Source organism: Sturnira hondurensis, unplaced genomic scaffold, assembly GCF_014824575.4.
Source record: "Sturnira hondurensis isolate 20B ecotype Veracruz unplaced genomic scaffold, ASM1482457v3 Scaffold0004008, whole genome shotgun sequence".
Lineage (NCBI taxonomy): Eukaryota > Metazoa > Chordata > Mammalia > Chiroptera > Phyllostomidae > Sturnira > Sturnira hondurensis.
In genome coordinates, this window is record NW_028076639.1 from 1 (window position 1) to 6,465 (window position 6,465).

At 36.6% G+C, this 6,465-nt stretch overlaps 1 pseudogene; it reads right to left on the minus strand.

The window, feature by feature from the left end:
- Nucleotides 1–3,634: 3,634 nt before the first annotated feature.
- On the minus strand, nt 3,635–4,571 carry LOC118984924 (olfactory receptor 5B3-like; annotated as a pseudogene).
- Between the last annotated feature and the right edge of the window lie 1,894 nt (nt 4,572–6,465).

Sequence of the window (6,465 nt, forward strand, 5' to 3'; positions counted from 1 at the left end):
ATTTAAAAATGTAAAAATAAATAAATAAAATAAAATAAGTTTCCAAAAAAAAGAAAAGCATAAAGATCAATCCATGAACTAGCATATTGAATGTGCTATATTTTTATTATTGCTAGATACTGTAAATTTATAGTCTAAATAGATAGTTGGAATCATTTTAGTTAGTTACATTTCATATGTACAAAGTATTTTAAAATATAATCACATGCTGAACCTTTGAATAGTCTCATATTAAAAGCCTTTTTCTAATTTTATTTGACGTTTTATTTGCCACTTCATGAGACACCTTTCTAAGTAAAACCATACAATTGTTCAAGATGATTCATTTGCTGTTGGGATGCAAGAAATCTTTGTATCCAAACATTGGGGTGCACACAGTGAGTGAGAATGCACAGGAAAGTAGAAAATGAGCTGTGTTTCTGAAAATGCACTACACATCTGTCCAGAAAGTATATGTTATGCATGAAACACGTCAATCACCAATAGTTTAAAAATTCAACATACTGATACAGCTGGACTCAAAGTTTAACACGTTTATACATTTAACGAATAGTTATTGAGAACTGAGTAAGAAATAGACACTCATTCAGGAACTGTGGATCATGTTGTAAAGAAAACAGATAAAGCCAGTGCTTTCATAGAGTCTAAGTTCTAGCTGGGGAAGAGAGATAATAAAGTGAACAAGCAAACATTCAATAGGTGAGAACTCATGAGGACCATGAAGAAAAACCCAGAGTGCCACGGAGGGCGGGGTTTGGGTCAGTAGGTTGGAGTGGTATCCCTCACACCAAAAACTTGCAGGTTAGAGGTCCTGTCAGGGCACATACTTAGTCTGGGGATTCAACCCTGGTCAGGGTGTTTCTTTCTATTCCCTTCTCTCTCCAATATGAATATAAACAAATCCTTGGGTGAGAATTTTTTGAAGGTTACATACTACAATCTATATGCATTTCTTTTTTCTTTTTTTTTTTGGTATCATTTTCTACTGTTATTTTATTACAGTTGTCTCAATGTTTCCCCCTTTGCCCTCCTCCACCCAACCCATTACCCACTTCTCACACTGCTGTGCATGTCCTTGGGTCATTCATAAATGCTCATTGTCCAGTCTCTTCCTTTTCTTTTCACCATTATTCCCCTCCCTGCCTCTGATCACTTTCAGTCCAATCCATGTTTACTTGCCTGTGGCTCATGAATAAAATGGGTGAGAAGTTTTTTAAAAGAATACCTCAGAGTGAAGGGATATTCTGCATGGAAATAAAAAACGACCATTTTACAAAGGTGGTCAAGAAAGAAACCTATGATAGAGTAACCTTTAAGCATCAACCTTAATGGAGTAAGGGAACCTTCCACACAGGAAAGAGTAACTGTACATGCCCTGAGGCAAGAAAATTTTTGACATTGTCAGATTAAAAGATAGGAAGTAAATAAGTGTGAATGAAGTAGAATAAAAGAATGGGGAAGTAATATTAAGAATAGTATAGAAACTGAAGAAGCGAAAGAACTTTTATATATGACCCATAGACATGAACTATGATGAGGGAATGATGATGGGAGGAAGCAGACAGTATAGAGGGGAATAAGAGAGGAAAAAGAGGGACAACTGTAATAGCATAATCAATAAAATATGTTTTAAAGATATTTTTAAAAGATTGTTTAAATCACAAAAGTAGACATAAAATATCAGCATTAACTACTTCAAAGCGTTTTAACAAGGAAAATGTATAACATTATTGGTTTCTATTACAAGACATAGGTATGCCCCTGGGAAACAAACAAGCACTTTGTTGATGGTCTTCTTTGTGGCTATATTATATGTGTATTTGCATTGATTGATAGAAAAAATTGCATGTTGGGTGAGTGAGTAAATAAATATCCTTAATAAAGATTTTGACAAATGAACCCCAAGACATCTTAGCCTTCTGAGAATAATGTTTCTCATTTTTAGGACAAGAGACTTTGGAATGGGAAAGGAGACTACTTTAGAACTTTAATTTTACTGTGGCCTTAAAGAAACTAGGTGAGTGTGCATTGCACAATGTTCAAATCATAATCCTAAACAAAACTTTTNCTTAAATCACCAATAGTTTAAAAATTCAACATACTGATGCAGCTGGACTCATAGCTTAACACTTTTATACATTTAACGAATAGTTATTGAGAACTGAGTAAGAAATAGACACTCATTCAGGAACTGTGGATCATGTTGTAAAGAAAACAGATAAAGCCAGTGCTTTCATAGAGTCTAAGTTCTAGCTGGGGAAGAGAGATAATAAGTGAACAAGCATACATTCAATAGGTGAGGACTCATGGGGACCATGAAGAAAAACCCAGAGTGCCACGGGGGGGTGGGTCAGTAGGTTGGAGTGTCATCTTTCACACCAAAAACTTGCAGGTTAGAGGTCCTATCAGGGCACATACTTAGTTTGGGGATTCAACCCTGGTCAGGGTGTTTCTTTCTATTCCCTTCTCTCTCCAATATGAATATAAACAAATCCTTGGGTGAGAATTTTTTGTATCATTTTTTGAAGGTTACATAATACCATCTATACACATTTCTTTTTTCTTTTTTTTGTATCATTTTCTACTGTTATTTTATTACAGTTGTCTCAATGTTTCCCCCTTTGCCCTCCTCCACCCAACCCATTACCCACTTCTCACACTGCCGTGCATGTCCTTGGGTAATTCAGACATGCTCATTGTCTAGTCTCTTCCTTTTCTTTTCACCATTATTCCCCTCCCTGCCTCTGATCACTTTCAGTCCAATCCATGTTTACTTGCCTGTGGTTCATGAACAAAATGGGTGAGAAGTTTCTTAACAGAATACCTCAGAGTGAAGGGATATTCTGCATGGAAATAAAAAACGACCATTTTACAAAGGTGGTCAAGAAAGAAACCTATGATAGAGTATCCTTTAAGCATCAACCTTAATGGAGTAAGGGAACCTTCCACACAGGAAAGAGTAACTGTACATGCCCTGAGGCAAGAAAATGTTTGACATTGTCAGATTAAAGGATAGGAAGTAAATCAGTGTGAATGAAGTAGAATAAAAGAATGGGGAAGTAATATTAAGAATAGTATAGAAAATGAAGAAGCAAAAGAACTTTTATATATGACCCATAGACATGAACTATGATGAGGGAATGATGATGGGAGGAAGCAGAGGGGAATAAGAGAGGAAAAAGAGGGACAACTGTAATAGCATAATCAATAAAATATGTTTTAAAGATATTTTTAAAAGATTGTTTAAATCACAAAAGTAGACATAAAATATCAGCATTAACTACTTCAAAGCATTTTAAGAAGGAAAATGTATAACATTATTGGTTTCTATTACAAGACATAGGTACACTCCTGGGAAACATACATGCACTTTGTTGATGGTCTTCTTTGTGACTATATTATATGTGTATTTGCATTGATTGATAGAAAAAATTGCATGTTGGGTGAGTGAGTAAATAAATATCCTTAATAAAGATTTTGACAAATGAACCCCAAGACATCTTAGCCTTCTGAGAATAATGTTTCTCATTTTTAGGACAAGAGACTTTGGAATGGGAAAGGAGACTACTTTAGAACTTTAATTTTACTGTGGCCTTAAAGAAACTAGGTGAGTGTGCATTGCACAATGTTCAAATCATAATCCTAAACAAAACTTTGCCTCTGACAACCTTCATGAGTGCACTCTTAATCTCCTTGTTCCTCAGGCTGTAGACCAGGGGGTTCAGCATGGGGATGACCATAGTATAGAACACAGAAGCAATTTTGTCCGTATCCATAGAATGGCTGGAGCTGGGCTGTAAGTACATGAAGGTGCCTGTCCCATAGAAGATGGAGACTGCAGTAAGATGGGAGGCACAAGTGGTCAGAGCCTTCTGATATCCTGAAGAAGACTGCATGTTTCGGATGGTGATAAAGATGAATATGTAGGAAATGAAGATAACCAGAAGTGCAAAAAAGATGTTGAAGCTTGCTACATAAAGAAGAACAAGCTCACTAACATGTCGATCAGAGCAAGAGAGAACCATGACTGCTGGAACATCGCAGAAAAAGTGATGGACCACATTGGACTTACAGAAAGAGAGGCTGAAGGTATCGCCAACATGGATGGAGGCATTCAGGAACCCACAGACATCGGAACATATGGCCAGACACAAACACACACCTGTTGTGACAGTGGTGGTGTAATGCAGGGGTTTGCACACTGCCGCATAGCGGTCATAGGCCATTGAGGCCAAGAGGTAATTTTCTACAGTGGCAAAGGTTGTAAAGAAGAACATCTGAGCAGCACATGCATTATAGGAGATGACCTTGTGTCCTAGAAGAAATCCAGCCATGACTGTCGGAGTGACAGCTGAAGAGTAACACAAATCCACCAGAGCCAGGTTACTGAGGAAAAAGTACATGGGAGTGTGCAGACGAGAGTCCAAGACAATCAACGCCATAATTCCCAAATTCCCAATCAATGTGATGAGGTAGATGACAGTGAACATGACAAAGAGGGGCACCTGCAGCTCTGGGTCATTGGTTAGTCCGAGGAGGATGAACTCAGTCACTTCTGTACAGTTCTCCATCAATGAGGAGAATCACAAAATGCTAGGTGGCTAGGAGAACAATGAAACAGTGACAAAAACACTTAAATTGACAAGTGTACATGCAACATGTATTATTTTGTTATAGCAACAACTTGTATTTGAAGATTCTCCAGATAGAATATGGGATTCATAACATAACAAAGTGCATTAATGATGTATATCAGTTTACATGTTGTTGAATCTGAAGGATCTTTGAGGAAAATTGCCCTAATTTTCAAGTTAGTCAGTTTGTAAATTGAGATACGGGAAATTAAATAAGTGGATGAATGGCTTATCCAGAGTGAATGTACCTGTCAATCTACTTATCCAAAGCCTCGTGAGAACATATACTTGCATGTTCCTCACCTGTCAGAAAAAAACATGAGGCATTTTAAAAGTATATATATTATGTCCTCTTAAGAATGTTATGTTTATTTTGTTATTACATCCATTTCAATTAGGATGCACAAGAAACTGAGTGATTTTTTCTATATCCAAACATATATCAGTTGACAATCCATGCTATGGATCCAAGTCGACCCTCGAACCCACACTGAGTGGTTCCTAAGTCTGATGGTCTTAATTGCATTTAAAGCAAATTGAATTCTACTCAGTGTACAGATACTCCTCATCTCCCTTGTTTAAACTCAGTGCTTGGGTTTCATAGTGTCCTAACTGAGAGATTTATAGGGTAAGAACATACACAACCAAGAGATGCAATTCTAAAGACAAGGCAAAGCATATGGTACAGACCTTGGACTCTGGTCTAAGGTGTGTATTAGCACAACTATTTGCTACCGAGAAATCATTAATCCTAACCTAACTTACCTGAACCTTATATACTCACCTGCAAAATTTAGACAGTAATGAGACCTACTTTATTTATAGTGTTATTGATAGAATTGAGAAGGTAGTGTATTTAAAAGAAAACAATAAAACTTTGTGTTTGGCACAGTCTGAAGAATGCTAGCTATAATATCCTGTTAGGATGGTATGATTGTCTTTATGTCGGCTTAGGAAAAATGGCTGGTGACCTGCAGGTCTTCAAGTGTGCAAGGGGTTTAAAATCTTAAAGCCTTCCTCTTCAGTTTTCCTTTTCTCACATCCTGGCACCACTGAGATTTTCTGTGTCTCCAGTTTCTCCAGTTTCTTGCTTCACCCATAGTACTGTCTGCTCCAGCAATTCCATATGAGCCATTATTTTGTTTAATTCTTCCTTGAAATCCATGTTTTAGCATGATATACCCCTTTTTCTTAAACTCATTTTTCCCTTTTAGCAGAATCACAGAAATTAGGGTTGAAAGTTTCTAATTTGTGGGCTTCCTACAAATTTAGCGTACATATTGGCTTTGGTAGTAAGATTCATATTTAAATCTTGTATATAAATATGTTCTTGAGTGAAAACAGTGTTTTCAGTCTTTTTAATCTCAATTTGAGGTCTTCCTAAGGACACCCATCATGCACTAGTCATTATTCTCGACCACTGTCCTAATTCATTCACATCTTCACTGTCCAAGCCTAACCCCTAAATTCATTGGGTTTGTCAACCTCTGACAACCATAACCTCTTGTAGAATATATTTTCCTGCAAACAATAATGAAAACTGTGGGCATATTTAATTATATTTAAGTATGTGTACATGTATACATTTAAATAAACATAAATTTTTATTAAATCCTCACAATAATGATGTAAGGTAGGTGATACTATCATTCCTCTTTGACCATTAAGAGAACCAAGGACTTGAGGAGCTTTGTAAAGCTCTATAATGGCACAGCTAATATGAGGAAAGTTCGCAATTCATGGTTTAAACTCATGTGACCAAATAAATACCCTATACTTTTAGCCACCTCACCATCAACATTTGTACATATGTTCATAATATGGTAATAAG